Raw genomic sequence first — 17,847 nt, 5'->3', positions numbered from 1 at the left:
GCTACGGTTATTGGAAATTTTAATAGTTTTCCTAACTCAGCACCATCTTTTATTGTAGCACCGGTATCCTTAACTGAATCAGCCCACGAGTTTATTTTTTCACGTCTTAAATCAGTTAATCCGTTTCCACGCATCACGTTTGTAAAGTGTTCTATTACTCGTTCGGTTACACAATTTAACCTTGAAAATTTCATGGGTGTCAGTTTATCAACGTTGGTTTTTTTATTTATCTCATAGATTCCATAAATAACCGCTGTTACAGGATACGCTCGCTCATAATACGGTTTGTCAATACCCGTCAACAAACCCCTGTCTGGAATTTTTACTTAATATGGCGATTTTATTATTACCAAGGACAGGATCAGATTTGTCACGGATAATCCAACTACCTGTTTCTGTTAGTACAATAAATTTTACTCTAAAGAAATATTTTTGATTGCCCTCGTATTCAGCGATGTAGTTAATGATAGTTGCCGCTCGCTTGTCATTCATTGTAGCGTCCTTGACAGTATTGCGTATAATCTTAAACGTTGACCATGTATGAGATGCACCATCCGTGTAAAATTCTTTCTTGGCGTCGTGAATTTTATTGATCAAACTTTTATTTTTCGGATCAACCAAATCTCGTACTGGTAAATCAGAAGATAATCTGTCGAGATTAAATTTATATTTAACAGGCCTAGTTTAGGATAATATCTCAAACTCGTTCATATAATTAAAACAAATATTTAAATAAAGAATATTATATATATACAATGTCTTAATGCAGATGGCTCATGATCGGTTCAGTAAATCGATGCAACAAATCTTGTAGAGGTGAATTTTGTTGGATGCACTTACAAGGCATACGGCGGGGGAGTCTAGGACCAATACCGTGTCTGCGATGTGGTATTGGAGTGCGAGGAAAAACAGAATTATGTGGAAAGTGCGGTGGAAAACGGTTCAGAGAACTTAAAAGATATTATGACAAAAAAATAATAATGGTGAAAACGCTATAAAATCCGTGGAGGATTATATATCAAGATTTCAGACAAACAATGATTTAAACAAATAATATTATTGCATATATGGAGCAAAATATATTTGTCCCAAATCCTGTCATAACAAACTATGAATCAGATCGTAATGGTGTCATCAGACACTGCAGGTTAAAAAAACCGGTTGGTTTTGTTACTAATACTGGTTATCTAATGTTTACTGTTGGGAAGAAACATTATCATTGTCATCGTTTCATCTACGAATGTTTCTTCGGAGTGATCAATGACGGTCTTGTTATTGATCATGTTGACGGGGATCCTCAAAATAATAGTTTATCCAACCTTCGTGTTGTCACGCAAAGCGTGAACTCTGCATGTGGTAATACTGGAAGATGTAAAACAATCGGAAAGAGGGCGGTAAATTCTACAAACACAGAAACTGGCGAAGTAATTATGTTTCGTTCGATATGTTCTGATGCGAAATACTTTGATATTCACTCATATTCAGTACAAAAAGTAGCAGAAAATATAATCAGATCTACTTTCTCAAAAAAATATAAACAGAGAATCACCTTTCAGTACTGTTAACTATCATCACCACCTCGAATTAGATTTTTTTGGGGGGTCAGAAATTATAATTATTATACTACTTATTTTTTGACTCATGAAAGGGAGGTAATTTTATGATCCTCGGTATATGGTCATAATCATATACAACATCCAAGGTCTGTGATGCCTGGTGGAGCATACCCGTTTATGATTTCTAACTTACAAAAATATACAGTTCGTGTATTTTTCTGTTCTTTTCGTGAAACATTTAGAACAGCGCAACACATAGACATTACATCTAAACTACAGAAAACCGACATGTATATTCCAGCTTACTGAGTGCAGAATCCAGCGTCTAGTCTGTATCGATCGTGGCGGGTTAATTTTAGATCTACAGTACAGCACAGGGATCCTGCATGTATTTACTCGATTACAGAAATACGTGTATATAGTGTTTGGAATTAAAAATCAGTTGCATTTTCCTTGTTCAGTGCAGAAATATAATGCGAGATTGTGTACGTATATGTGATTATGTATTTATGCGTATGTGTGGTTATTTTTTTATCGAGTAATATTAACAGCTAAATACTCCCTTGACTATGACACAGATTTACGAGTGGGAAATTTCGTAATATATATTTCTCCATTGAACAGTTATAGAGAGGATGGAAAATCTCGTAATAGTCATAGGAAGGATGGAAAATCTCGTAATAGTCATAGGAAGGATGAAAAAATCTAGCAGTTATGTTATAGGAAGGATGGAAAAATCTAGCAATTAGATGATCTGGACCGGATGTTCTATCATAGATGGCGTGGTATGATAAATAGGAAATTCCTTAATTCAGCTTTGTTTGGTGAGAATATATTATATAAACGTATTTCTTGAATTCAGAATTGTATTTTGAGTAAATATATTCGAAATTAGTTCCTTTTCAATGATTATTAGCTATATATTAACTTTCGAAACATATGTTTGTAACAAGATTTGATAGCTCAATCGGTATCGTATTGGACTGTGACGCTCGCGGTCCAGGATCGAATCCCCATGGCTGACAACATGTCGGTGGTGTGCGCATAGTTGCGATTTTTATAATAATTGGGGGGCGGCAGCAAAAAGCCCCTCCGCTCAGCAAAACTCAACCACCATATCAACCGGTGGTTGATACATATTTTCGTATCACCCACGGGCTTGATTATTGTGGGTGGGATTTTGCTGAGCGTATATGTTTGTGCCGTCCTTTATTCAATTATTCATTGTATATATTTCATTTCATACTTAATGAACTTGCTAAAAACTCGAATAGAAGTTCATTTCATAATATATGTTTGTGCCGTCCTTCATTCATAATCTGAGCTCGCTAAGACACTCGAATAGGGGCTCGTCATCCATAATCTGAGCTCGCCAAAGACTCGATAGGGGCTCTTCATTAAAACATCCCGAAGAACTCGCTAAAGACTCGATAGGGGTTCTAGGGATAATTTTTTTTTTATTTTAAAGATTTATATATTATATAATGAACCATGAAAATATCACAGACATTATTTCTGCTATTAAAAAACTAGAAAAAAACGGAATTAATATATCTGATGAACTAAATCCTGAAAAAATAATATCTGATTTTGAAACGTTAGAAGAACTTAAAAATGAAAATAAGTATGTTCTATCATCTCAATATAAGTTCATAAAGCGGATTCAGGCATCTATGTTTCAGTCACTGGCTATGGTGAACGATGATCAAGTAAATGAATTTATTCCTCTTTATGTTGCAGTAGAAAAGATCAGGTCGGGATTATCCAGCGAATACGAAACAAAAAAAAAAACAAACAATCAGTACCCGCATAAGATACTTAAGAAAAATTATGTCAGCGGGTAACGACCAAAGCAACCCTGAGTAGTAGTATAATTTCCCTCACTGTATATCACATCAGAATTAATTTACGTAAAAAAAAATAAAATATTTCAGAATAATAATAATAATATTTCAGAATAATAATAAAAAATATTTTGGTAGTATTTTTTGGAAAACTGATTGATTTCTATACTTTTAAGTACCAATTATACCCCATCAGAATTAATAAACTGATTGATTTGTATACTTTTGAGTAGCAACCACCCCATCAGAATTAGCAAACTGATTGATTTGTATAATTTTCAGTACCAATTACCCCATCAGATTGATTCACAAAAAAATAAAATATTTCAGAATAATAATAAAAATATTTCAGAATAATAATACAATATTTTTTTTTAGTATTTTTTGGAAAACTGATTAATTTGTATAATTTTCAGTACCAATTACCCCATCAGAATTAGCAAACTGATTGATTTGTATAATTTTCAGTACCAATTACCCCATCAGATTGATTCATTTCAGAATTATTTCAGATTGTACAAAATTGATTAATTTGTGTAATTTATCCCATCAGTCATTATATTTATTTATTCTGAAATATTATTTTTTTAAGTTGATCGAGTTTAATACAGGAGTGTGTATAATTTAGAATCTGATCTCTGTTACAGATGATCTCGATAATATGTTCTCGGCGGAGCTCATCTAACTTTTCTTGTGTTAATAAGAAATCCTCGCTTCGGTATTCATCAATAACTAAATTAACGTTAAATTGCTCTGTATTTTGTGAAAACGCTGTTCTGATGGCGTTTTCAAGTGCTTCTTTGTCATGTATAAAAACAATCACGTGCTGGTACATTATGTAATATTCACTGGATTAATTAAGATTTCACATACAGATTTATCGCAAGCTCTTCTCCACGCATGTCAATTAAGCGATTAAGGTGATCTGTGAGCTTAAAATTTATTCCTGTTATCATATTATTGTGACACCGCAGATACACAGGATTAGTTGGTTCTTGCACGATTAAACTTCCAGGGGAAACTTGTGGTGTAAAATATATCCTTGTTGAGCCTGATTTGATTTTCCGAGATCTATTTGATAGCTGCCATCGACTACGTCACAAACCAGATTGACCACGATTGTGCTGGTTATATTAACGATTCCCGGAGATACGTGTCTGCCGCCTACGTATGGATCATTATCATGTCTGATAACGGTTGGATGTGGTGCTAGTTTTCTCCATGCATCGAGTATTTTAGGAAAATATTCATCAATGACATCATTGACAGATTTTCTTAATCCATCTGGATTATAATCAGGGAACTTAAACGTTACAATGTCAGCTTCGGATATTTTGTACTTGGTTGCGAAAAAACTTCTATTATAACCCGATAATTCAAAAACCATGTTTATGATCCTATTATGAAAATATTCAATGGTATCAGCTATATGATTTAAAATTTCTACTCGTTTAATAATTTCTTCACGCGTAGATGTCAAATCAGACAAATATTCCCGAAAACTATCACGTAAATTGTTTAGTTGTTCTTCGTGATCTGAATTTATGATATGAATGACATTATTGATATTTATATCGTAAAATGAATTACCACCATCAACGTTGTGTAAGAGCCAGCAGTACTCACCAGTTCGCTCGACACGAAATTGATCCCGTTTATCCCATACCCGTTTTTCTATGTTCCACCAGAAACTTGTATAATTCATTTTAATATTATGATGAAAACTTTTCGATGATGTAAAATCATCCCGAGTTGGTTCTGGTGGTCCTTCATACACTGGGGGAACATCCGGCCAACCTAGTACGGATCTTATCGTGGATTGATAAATATCAACGTCATAATCAGGAGAATGTATCTCAACCGTCGAAGATAGCGTCGGTTCATGAACGTTAATCGATATTTTTGCTTCTTTTCTGTTATTGATTTTATTCTACGTTGAAATTCTTCATTGATTTGTTCGATCTCATAACTACCAGTGGGTATTCCAAATCTTTCCAGTCAGGAGTACCATCTGGTTTGTTCTTGTTAGCAAATACAAGTAAATTATTTGCTGGTGTACCATTAAATGATTTTGATCTGATATTTGGCCAGCTGTAATATACCCGTAATTGAGCTAATGCTATTTCCTTTAATGGAATTGCAGTAGGAAAGTTAATACTAAATTCAGGATTAGTTGAACTTACCGAGATCATCTTTATCTTTGACGGAGTTGTATTAGTCACGATCTGCTGCAGTAATTCTGTCATTATTAGTACTTGTATCTTTAATACCGATACCTTCGTCATATATTTTAGTCATCATTGAAAACTCGAAATCAGATATAATTCCATCACTGAGACTCGCTGATAACAACGATGATAACTTCGAGTATGCGACCGTCGCTGTATGCCTTCTTATCATGTAATCGGATAATTTTTCATTCATGCAAGTATATATTTTTTTTTGTGATGATATTGAGCACACCTGCAATAGTTGTTGCTGCTGAAATACAAATAGTTACAGCTACTGGTGCCATCATTGTCACCGCTGATAATATAACACCAGTTCCAGCAACAACAGCGGATACTGAATAAACAATCACGTCCACGATAACTAATCGTCGTCGATATTTTTGTACTTTTTCTGCATATTGTTCGACTCGATCTTTTAATGATGCCTGCCATTCACGCGCTTGATTGTATCTGTATTGTGCACCGTCCATATATTTTTATGCAGTAACCAATTGAGGTGTTTCAGCTACAAATTCCAAACACCACCAGTAAGATGTTACGGTTAATTTCTTATCATCTGCTTCCAGGATAAATATTTCTTCGGTTCCGCTATTTAATATAACAGATACAACCCCGGAAAACCTATCAGTTGAATGACGCCATGGAAACGTTGTAAATATTTCAAATTTTGCAGCACTGAACACAGACAGCCTGTACACGCCAGTGACTGTTGCGGTATATTTGATAGTTTTATTTTGCTGCGACCATGTTGCGAATCCAGATGATACTGTGTATACGATGTTTGTGATATGTCTGGGAGTTATTCCGGCTGGAATTTTAATCAAATTGGTTTTATTAACGATCTCAGGAATCCCCGCTACGATGTCTTGCTGTGTTCGTTTGATCGTGTCGATGTTCGTATTGATATCAGCGAGATTTATGTCAACGGAGTGCGGAGTGCCGAAGAATTCTTCTGCGGTTCTTTGATGGTTTCTGCGAAATCTTGCAAAAGCGCCCACGTGAACGTCATACTCGGCCCGCAGCGTGGATAATTTACCATCAACGGTGTCGACGTATTTTTTTGTTGCTGCATCTTCGTCGGATGTTGGATCTCTTAAAACTACTATTTTATTTCCGTTCATGCTGAGTTCACCCGTGATTGTGTCACCGGTATTTTTCACGCGATTAGCAACGCTTCTTGCAATTTCATCTCTAATTGTTGTAAACGATATACTTGAATCTTTGATTCTACCACCGTCAGTAAACACAGGAATATTATCTGTAACTGCACCAAGTACTCGTCGAACTATATCATACCATCTGATGTTGCTCGTTTTTAGTTTACCATATCGATCTTGAAAAATAACGACCTCATCTGGGTCAACTCCAGCCAGGATCATGATATCAGCGAGTTCATCTTTAGTCGCATACTTCGACAGATCAACATCGCCGGATTTTTTCTTAACGCGTGAGGATCTTCTTCCGTAAATATCAACCATTATATTTTAAGATCCAAGATCTGTTTAAAACGCCTTACGCGCAACGAAGCGGTTGCTTGTATAATCATGCACGACTTTATGTGGCGGTTTGGATGATTTTGATATAGCGTCGAGTACATTAATTACATCAAAGCCGCATATTGGAGGATCTGTCATTGTTCGTGTGGGTAGCGTTGAATACCAAACTTTACAACCAGAGGTTCTTGCGTGAAGTGGTGCGACATACTTGATAAATTCAACAGGTGGAGCTAACCCGTACGAATCAAAATAAACGATTCCACGTGGATCAACCGCTTATGATACCCTATGAGTACCGGGTCCTGAATTCGAGTCTAGATTAATAATACCTGTTTCGAGTTTATTCGGTTGTTTTGGTAATTGATCTCGCATAAAAACACCTCTAAAGTTTTTTATTTTTAATCGTTCAGCAGCATCAAGTAAATCAAAATTTGATGCTGGAGCATCTAACGTGGAAGCCTCAGACCTCTTCCCCAGCGAGATCCCGGTAATCTTAGACCGCGTCCCTTCTTTTGTATCCATTTCCAGTTGCTTTCTTTAGAGCCATTGCAGCAGCTGTTCCAACAGCACCTAACGCGGCTGCTTTTGCTACAGCTGGAGCAGCAGCAGCTATTAACGCTGGGATAGCCGCAAGAAGTGGAAATATACCACCCGTTTTAGCCATGTCTTTGATGGCGCTCGGAGAAAGACGTAATTGAACTCCGGGTTTTGATTCTAGGGCTTTATTGAAATGTTTAATCTGATTATTTGTCAACGATAATTTGTTTGGACCACCACCCATCTCATCTCGTTTTAGCGATATTTTAGTTCCACATTTGCTGGTGGTTTTTGATTGATGCTTTTTGACCTGACCGGGAGTCACAGTAACATTAACATGACTATACGACATTTTTATATAAATAATATTTTTCTGAATAATTAAAGATTTTCCACTGGTGCATCAACGACTCTCATTCGTCCACTACCGCCTTCAAGTAACATGGCTTTATCGCTAAGTATGACCGCAATTGCTCTGTAGGTGCCGCGAATAAGAGGTGGACCAGCTATATCAGGAGTAGGGTTAGTAACACGAGCTCGAAAGTGTATATCAACGACAGACTGTTTGGACAAATCAAGATGCTCCAGTGAAAAATAATAAATCGGATATAGATTTGTAAAATCTAGTTCTTATATTTGCAAACCAGTATCTATATTTTGATCACGTCCCATGAATGACATTAAACGATGATATGCACGCGCTACGTGATTTTGATCAAAATTTAACAAGTAATCTTCAGTTGGTTCATGATGTCCATTTATCCGTAAGGAAACTTCATTAACTCCAATGTTGTCAAATATCATGTGTGAACGTTCTTGATTAATCATCCGAGCATTATCTTGCAGCGCAATAAAAATATGTCGTGGTGCAGAAACACATTGTTGTGATGCTATATGCCATGTGAATAAACCATTAACAGAAGTTTGAATAGCATCTGTGGTTATTGTTAACCATGATAGTAATGATTTACCGCCTTGATCCATAAAAGAAATAAATTTTTGTTCTTCAGCAATAGATGGAGTCATTACTGGCATCCACAGTGAAAGCTTTGTTATATTTACTTTACCATCAGGAACACCAGCACCTCGCCAGATTGCATCATTATCATCACCTTTTCTTACGAGCACAACTGTGTGCTTAGCTCCAAAGATGACCTTTCTAACATTTCTGCAAAATCCAAAGATGTGAGATAATGGAATTGCACATGAAAAATTTCTATCATTTCCTGACAACGCTGCTCGGCGTGTTGCAAACCCTAAGTTGTAAGTCGCATTAACACTTTTTATAATATCAAAATCAGCACCTGGTCTGTCTGCGTGTTCAAAATCAACTGGTTGTGGATCAACTGCAGTATTTCGTGGTGCCAGTAACTTAGTATATTGAACATGATCAGCGTGGTTAGTAATATCCTTTGCAAACATCATTGTTGGACCGGCTGATCTTGTGTAATCATCAGAATATCTCGCTAGACCAATTATTGTTGTAGCAACATCAACATCCTTCTGAATCAATTCGATATTTTTTCCATCAATCATGTATGTGGCGCTATCAGACAATGCCATAATTCCGTTGTTGACAAAACCAACTCGCAAATTAGCGGCATATGGCGTATTAGCTACAACATTCGTTACAAGTCTACCTTCTACTTCAATAAACGCCTCAGCGGGCAAGAAATATCTACTTGTATCATGAACCTGTAATTCTATTCTTCCCCGCTGATTTGGTTGTCTTGCGTCATAGGAATAAAATTGATAATCACGTACAGATTCATACTTAAGGACAGGTGCCTCCATATCAAATGCTGTGTCTGATTCGCGCTTGAACATTTTATTATAATTAGCATTTTTCCATATGATCTAAATCATCGTCGACGAAGACCGCTTCCTGCTATTAAATTTGCTGTTATATTTCTTTCTGCTTCTTCAGATAATTCTGCTAGATTTTTATTTGCAGCCTGATTGGGTCCTTGATCTGCTATCAAATTTGATGTTATATTTCTTTCTGCCTCTTTAGATAATTCCGCTAGTTTTTTATTTGCAGCCTGATTTATTATTTTACTTACGTCTGCGGGCATCACCTCAGCACTTGGTAGTTTTACCGGTTGTTGTTTTCGTCGCAGTAATCGTGCTAGTCTATCTTTGAACGCCGAGAACGCCTTACCAGCAACATTGACAATTGCTCCAGGAGCTTTTTCACGAACAGTATCGATAGCTTTCATCGATAATTGTTTTGCAACAGGTACTGCTTTTGGAGCTATCCTTGTAAATAATCCCTGAATAACATCACCAAGTCCATCTCCGTAAGTAGCTCTGTAGATTGGTAATCGTGAGTTTACCGCTCTGACCTGTACGGGTTTACGATGATTATTATGTATGATCATCTTTTTTAATTTACCATTTATTTAACAACTAGTCATCAACAAGTTCATCGATAAGTTCTCGGTAAACTCCGATATCCATGATACCACCTTGAAATAATCGCCGACAAATATCAAATGCTTCATTAATTATTTCTGGTGAATTATTTCCAGCTCGTTTTCCTCCTATGAGAACTTCTAACCGTGACACATCATTAATGATTTTATCAGGACAAACAAAATCATCTCCCAGACCACTTCCCGTTGCTCCTTCTTCTGATTTCTTAGATGGTGTTGTTCTAAATAGCTTTTTAAATTTTGACAGCGGTGAAGAAGATTGTTGTTGTTCTATTTGTTGCAGAGGTGGAGGAAGTTGATACTGGGAGAGTTGTTCTTTTTCTAGTTGTTTCAGTCTCTCTCTATGAAGTGTTTTTATTTCTTTATTAAGATTTTTATTTTCTTGACCTTTGGCTTGTTTTTTGGTGTAATATACGCGATTTATATATTTAATAAGATTATCATCATTTACTTTTTCATAACGGGATTTTAAAATACTAGATTTATTAAATATACTATTTAATATTACTTCGGGTAATTGTTCTTCTTTAGTATTTCTTTGAATTTTGCAATCAATTCTACGTTTTTTTGTACTAGTTCGGGTTTAGGTGCATGTTCTTTTTGGACGTCGGCGACTTCAGTACGAAGTTTTCCAATACTTTCAAGTATTTCCTCTCCAACAGGTGGAGGCTGAGCCGCAGCTATATCAGCTGGAAGATCTAGTAAAATCTTCTTTGTCTGTTTAGTTCTTCTTGCTATTTTTTCAGTTGGTTCTGCTGTTTGTTTTGATACCGGAAGAAGATCTTCTTTGATGACGGTTGCAACTTGTTCAGTAGCTGCAGTGACGGGTTGAAACAGTTTTTTAGTTTCTTCTTCGTACTCAACTTGTGCTTCTTGCTGCGCTTGTAGATTTTTTCTAAATGAATCTCGCACGGAAGAAATTTTTTAATTGCTTCTAATCGTTCTCGTGCTATTCTTGCAGTATGAGATTCTGGATGTACCATTATTTTTAATATAACAATTTTTTAATTAATAGCAGCAGAGAGGGTCCTGTCTACAATTATGTTTGGGACAAACAATAATCGTAGAAGTGGTATTGAACTCTATGAAGGGTCACTATTTTTTTTTGTCTAAAAAAGCGTACGTGACGCGTTAAGTGGTCTGATCGCCCTCTCTGCTGCTCAGGTATTTCCTCGTCCATTATTTAAGATAGTTTCTTTATGCTTATAATACCAATTATGAAGCTTGTTGGTCCATCTGTGGTGCTAAGGTTGGGTAAGGGTGTTAGAGGACGATGTTGAAAGCGTTGAGACGAAAACCGAGATAAATAGGACGGAAGGCAACATAGCTGCAAAACTCACTGTTGATACATTTCTTATTATTTAATCAACCAGCCTATATTTCTAAAGAATTAAATGTTAATGTACTCAGTTAATTATTTGATTCTTAGAACGGATTTGATTTTGTATGATAAATTTCCATATTATCCATTTGATTTTTTTTAAATTTCTGATTTTGTAATATAGGTCTCTCGATAGAGTTCTCTTGGATTCTATCAGGCACGGTCGGCATGAAGTATTTTCACTTCCAGTTGAAACAAAATGCCAATTCTGAACCATAATATTTGTTATGAATAACATAAATAGTGCGCACACAGATGTATGTATGTATGTATGTATGTATGTATCTATCTATCTATCTATCTATATACATATATATATATATATATATATATATATATATATATATATATATATATATATATATATATATATATATATATATATATATATATATATATAATGATTGAACAAGGTGAGAGCAGTAATCATCTTAAATTTTAGGACATCCTCAACCTCAAATTCGCGAGTGTTTGCAGACCTGAGATTTCTCTCCTTGGTCCTTTGCTAACCGGGATTTGAGAAAAATTTGAAGGTGTTGAGGACAATCTCAAATATGAGGCACATGACATAATTAAGCTGTTTAGCCAACTTGGGTCAGATTATTTAAACTAATCAATTTACTGGTTGAATTATCAATCTCTATAAAACAAATATATATTATACCGTGTCATTAGCTAAAAAGATAAATAAATGAATAAAATACTCGCATTTTCATCGGATTGTTTTATACATAGTGTGGTCCATTCGATTAATCCTTAAATATTAACATCGTTCCTAATACCTCTTAGGTGGGATCAACATCCGACATTGCCGGACAAGTGAACGTAGTGACTTGCGAACCGAGGCAAGGCGAATGCTGCTTCGGCCAGGTTCGCTTAACAGTACATTCTACAAATATATGACGATTAAACTAGTAAAAATGCTATTCAACGGATGGAAATTTATTTTAGCAAGGAATGTTTTTTTAACGAGATATACAAGTCAACCATGAGAGTAAGTTGGCTTGGTTCGCCTGTTTCCTGTGTTTGTATAAGTTACGTTTGAACAAATGTGAGAGGAGTAGAAAATAAATTCTGTCGACTTTCAGACCTACATTTGCTCCGTTCAACCCATGTGAAATGCAGACCCTGGATGGATTTTTTTTTAGTGCTTCCATACAGTATACTACGAGATAACCATCGACAACAATAATGACGGACATTTTCTAATTAATAAAATTCGTTTGTATAGTTTTCTTGCTGTCCACGGAAAATATTGCTTAATTTGAACTTTTGAAGTTGAGATAAATTAATTATTTAAAAGCTAACGTTTGAGGACTTGTACTAAAATCAACTGTCTGGCTGCTTTCTATTCGCGATATTATTTTTCGGACAAAATATCCAGCGTAGAGTAGATATTTGTAATTTCTTTCCATACTATTTACCCTTGCCTATATAATCTATGATATCCTTATCACTCACAGCCTTGATAAAGTCATGGAAGCGGTCTCTAAGGGCCTTGATATAATTTTGCACGCGGTCAATGGTAATACAATGGCATGAAGTCGAAGAAATGAAGAAAAACAGTCAAAAAATATAAACATAAACATGAATAATAATATTTTTTATTACGTACATACCTATGCAAACGTTGGACAGAACTCACGCAATGATATGGTATAATAATAATAATAATAATTGTTGTTGTTGTTGTTGTAGGGTTTAACGCCATTTTTCAGCACACGATAGGCTATACATGGCGAGCCAGTATTAATGGTGGAGGAAGAACCCGAGAAATGCCCAGAAAGAACCACCGAATAATAATAATAATAATAACAATAATAATAATGACAATAATAATAATAATCCCTGTATCATGAGATTGAATAACAAAAATAACTGCGTTGCTGAGTGGTAAAACAACAATTCAAATCAAACGTTTTCAGGGTATAGAAATCTTGAGTTTATTCATATTTTCAAAAACTGGTGCACTTAAGTATTATAATATCTGCTTAACTCCCATTTAAGACTGATAAAATCCATAAAAATGTATTGAATACTTTCAGGTGAAATTTGCAATATAATTCGTTACCATTCTAACCTTGATGCCAGAAACCAGAAACATGATGAAAAAACAATTATTGACAACTATCATTTATTTTCATGGAGCTATTATTAATAATAAACAGAGATATTAATGGCTAAATGAAATAGCATATTCCTAAATGCAACTATACATCCATATGTTGATTGCAAAATTGAATGGTTTAAAGAAAGATTGGTTAATATAACATTTAACTCATAAGTCAATCCCGCAAAACCAGATAAGAAATGTACCGTGTTATTTTTTATGTCTATTGTGTTCTTGACCTTTCCCCATGATTAATGATATAGCTTTGTGTGCATCTGAGTTCTGTCATCCTTGTCAGTTATCAATAGTTTACGAATCTTTTAGTTCATTGTCTAGCCTTATTTAGAATGTTCTTGTAGCATGACATTGTTTACAAACAGGTGAAGTTTTCAATAAACTGCTATTCCGTCAGGTGACACCTAATTATTTAAAATGAAGTTAACACGATTATTCATTCCTGTTTTTCTTAATATCAGTCTTTGGGAATAACGAGTTTTAGTTGTGTTCAGGCATATTTTGAAAGGAATGCTTGATATATAAAATGTCAATTGGAATTACAATGTGTACATTTTCATGTTGGACAAAAAATCATCTTTGGATTTATTGTGAATTGATTCAAAGACGTTCTGGTTTGTACAAGTGTGAAACATGTCTATTGGTACATCAGCTCATTCAAGACTCTTAGTACATCAAAACATTCAAGATTATTAGAGTACAATCGGAACATTCTGTAGTTTTGGACATGGAATAGAACATTTAGTGCCATTGGGGATACAATACTGTAAGTTCCTCATCAATGTTCACACTCTGACTTAGGAAAATACAATGTATTTGTTGATTTACTAAACTTGTTGGTTCCATTTCTTTTTGTTACTTAGCTTAAGACCATAGAGTCGTAACAACAGATCTGCAACAATCACGCATTACCTAATATGTAATTTCTCAAATCGTGTTTTTCACATTAAATTTACGTGTTTATTGTGTGGATTGTGATATTTTAATGTTTATTATTCATCTCTTGGTTATCTTATCTATCTATCTATCTATATATCTATATATATATATATATATATATATATATATATATATATATATATATATATATATATATATATATATATATATATATCTTTCTGTGACTGTATGTTTGTCTCTATCCACTCTCGGGCATCGCAGGATAACAATATACAAGAGAGTTGCATAGATCAAACCAACTTCATACCTAGCATTCGGAAACCTCATAAACATGGCACCTGGAAGTGGCTATGCACCCAACAGTTGTGTATATAACCTCAGCCCATCTTTGGAGCATTTTCCTTCTCTTTTCGATCTTGGACAAATATGGTTTTGTCAGCACTTTAATCAACAGTAAGAAGTGAAAATAACGAAATACACAGGTTTATCAAATATACCTAATGGGATCATCGCCAAGGCATTTCCGTTAAGTTTGGAAATAATCTCGGATATAGTTAGAGGAATGCATATACTTTTGAAGGGTTTGGTGACTCACTTCAACCGTAGTACATCAAATGATGTGACAGAAAACTATGATCAGGTTCCGATTGTGACTCTGTCTTCTTTCGCTGTCATTGTAACAAGATAACGGGTTGGATTTCGGATTCACAACAGAACACTTGTGATGGTGACACAAATACAATGTGTAATGATGAATGGCTTGAATGAGAAGAGAATTTTGATTAATACTAGCGTTTATAAGATCCAAATATTGGACAAATTAAAATAATCCGCACAAACCTATTAATGTAACAAATGAAAATACAAATAAATGGCATTACATAGTACAAAGACAAGGTTGAATGATTTACAGTAATTTCACACCACGAAAAGAATGATGTGTTTTACTCAAATATAAAAAATTTACTTTACTCATATAGTAAAATGTATTCACTCAAATAGTGAAAAATGAGGTATTTTACTCAAATATTAAAATGATGAAAACAAAGGCACAGATAAACAAAATATCTTTATGATCCCAAAACTATGGGTATTACAAAACCACAACATTAGCTCACGGCTAAAAGATTACATGTATGGAGTTACATAGTCCGTCACCATTACAATTTGCTACCATTCACACTGATCAGTCCAGCAGTCAATATTCCAGTAGTCACCGACCACCATTCAATTCTTTAGTCAATCAAGCAATCAGCGCCCACCTGTCGGTCAGTAACTCATGATCACCTTCTATTCGACCAGCAACACTGCTCACTCAGCTATAGGGCTGCTAGGGTTCAGCTTTACAGCTACTATGGTCAACTTCTATGGTTAGCTCTACAGCTGGTATCACATCGACTCCGATCAGCTCTATAGCTGAAGATGTGAAAGTCCTTAAAGGAGACCGCTCACTGACAGACGCTCCGTAATGTCGATAATTTAATCTTACGGTGAGGCATTTATACACAGACGAAGTCGTCATACATTGTCTGTGCGCTGGAAGTATTGAGTTCTTCCCATCGAAAGCACTTCGCACGTGCGGCATAGGACGAAACGAACGCACTGTTTCGAAATATTGTTCAATATACTTAAATCACCCTCGGGTATCGTTGTACACAAAAAAACGAAACCTCGAGTACATGTATTTAATAAATAAAAGGATTTATACAATTCCGTGACAGCCATATTGTGCCATAAAACAAATATAGTTCTGAATATAATTCTAACTGGCGGCGAAGTGCATCCGAGGGTTCATCCACGACTTGACTGAATAGGAACAGGCTGATCCGATTCCACAATACTGAACTGGAACTATTTTTGTAATTTCGGGAATAATAATAATAATAATAATAATATTTTCTGAGGAAAATATATTTAGTTCTTAATCAATCAGTCTTACATTTGGTACACGATAATAGAATATTAAAACTAAAAATACAGTCATAACTCTATATACTACAGCGTCTTACAAACTAATATTTAATCCTAAAATTATACATGCTTAAATACATCTTCCTGATTAAAACATAAGTGCGAAACACATGTAAATTTTGGAGATACAATGCTTTGGGGGTTTCCAAGTTGGTTAGCTCAATTTATTTGAGATTTGCTATAAACCCTATAAAAAAAAGAAACTTGTGGGTGCTCGACAAAGACTAGAGTGTTAGTGTTTGTATAAAAACATTGGCCCAGGACACACCCACTGCCGTTTCCTTACTGGATCTAAATAAAAAGATGCTGTGTTTTTCATTGCTGTGAAGAGAGAGATATATTTGAAATTATGTTTCTCAATTTGTGTTCAGAGCAAACACGGAAATACAAAATATTTCTCTCTTAACGGTTCAAACTGAATGAGAAATAAGGATATATTTCTTTTTCTTATCAGACCCAACTATGGATTACATTTCTTGCTTGTTGGTTACGATGTAGGAATAAGGAATTGTTTCCTTTCGCGTGTTTAAATAATGAAAATTTAACAAGAAACAACTGTATGGTCTTACTGTTTTCGAATGTGGGGTAACATCGACATCTTCTCATTCGCAAGGAAGAGATAGTATTTCGAGAAAGCTCTCTTCTGCTTCCATATCTTCCATACCCGAAACTAAATTTATTTGTTTTTTTAAGATGCCCATTGTAAGGTATGCAAAGGAGGTGATTGTAGATCATCTAATTTTCACGCACAACGTCCAACTGTACAAACATGTGAGAAGAACAACGAGATACTTCTTGGCATGGCTTTTAAATAAACTGCATTCCGCCTGCATCAAATACACTGACTAACTTACAAACCTTAATGGACATTATTGAAAATATTTTTGTAACAGTCTATACACAGACTTTTCATTTAATCATTTCAAAAAAACTGAAATAACTGTATTAGTTGCGTAAGTTTTGTAAAATACAGACGAATCTATCGTATGGTCCACAATGGAAATGAGAATGTGTTGACATAAGAGACACACTCGCGTGTGTCGAGACCCGCGAGTGGATATCGTTATGAAAACAGTCTGTGAACAAGGAGCTGAGTCCTGGCTAGTGCAATGACCAATGAGATTCATAAAAAATATAGATGTCCAGGTTTCGTTAGTAGATATAAGGCAATATTTCACCAATGATGTATAAATCATTATATCATCAATATTGGTCAAGCCACAAGTGACAATATAATATGTATCTACTTGAAGAGTCAAATATATCCTATTTCTAACAAAGAAACAACCATATTTTATATTTATGAGAATTTTTCAAGGGCAAAATCCGTCACTTTCCATCAATATTTTGCTCCATTTTGTGCCAATGTGA

The sequence above is a fragment of the Sinohyriopsis cumingii genome, chromosome 7 (assembly GCF_028554795.1).
Source record: "Sinohyriopsis cumingii isolate HCF-2022 chromosome 7, ASM2855479v2, whole genome shotgun sequence".
In the NCBI taxonomy this organism is placed as follows: domain Eukaryota; kingdom Metazoa; phylum Mollusca; class Bivalvia; order Unionida; family Unionidae; genus Sinohyriopsis; species Sinohyriopsis cumingii.
This window is presented reverse-complemented; position numbering follows the sequence as displayed.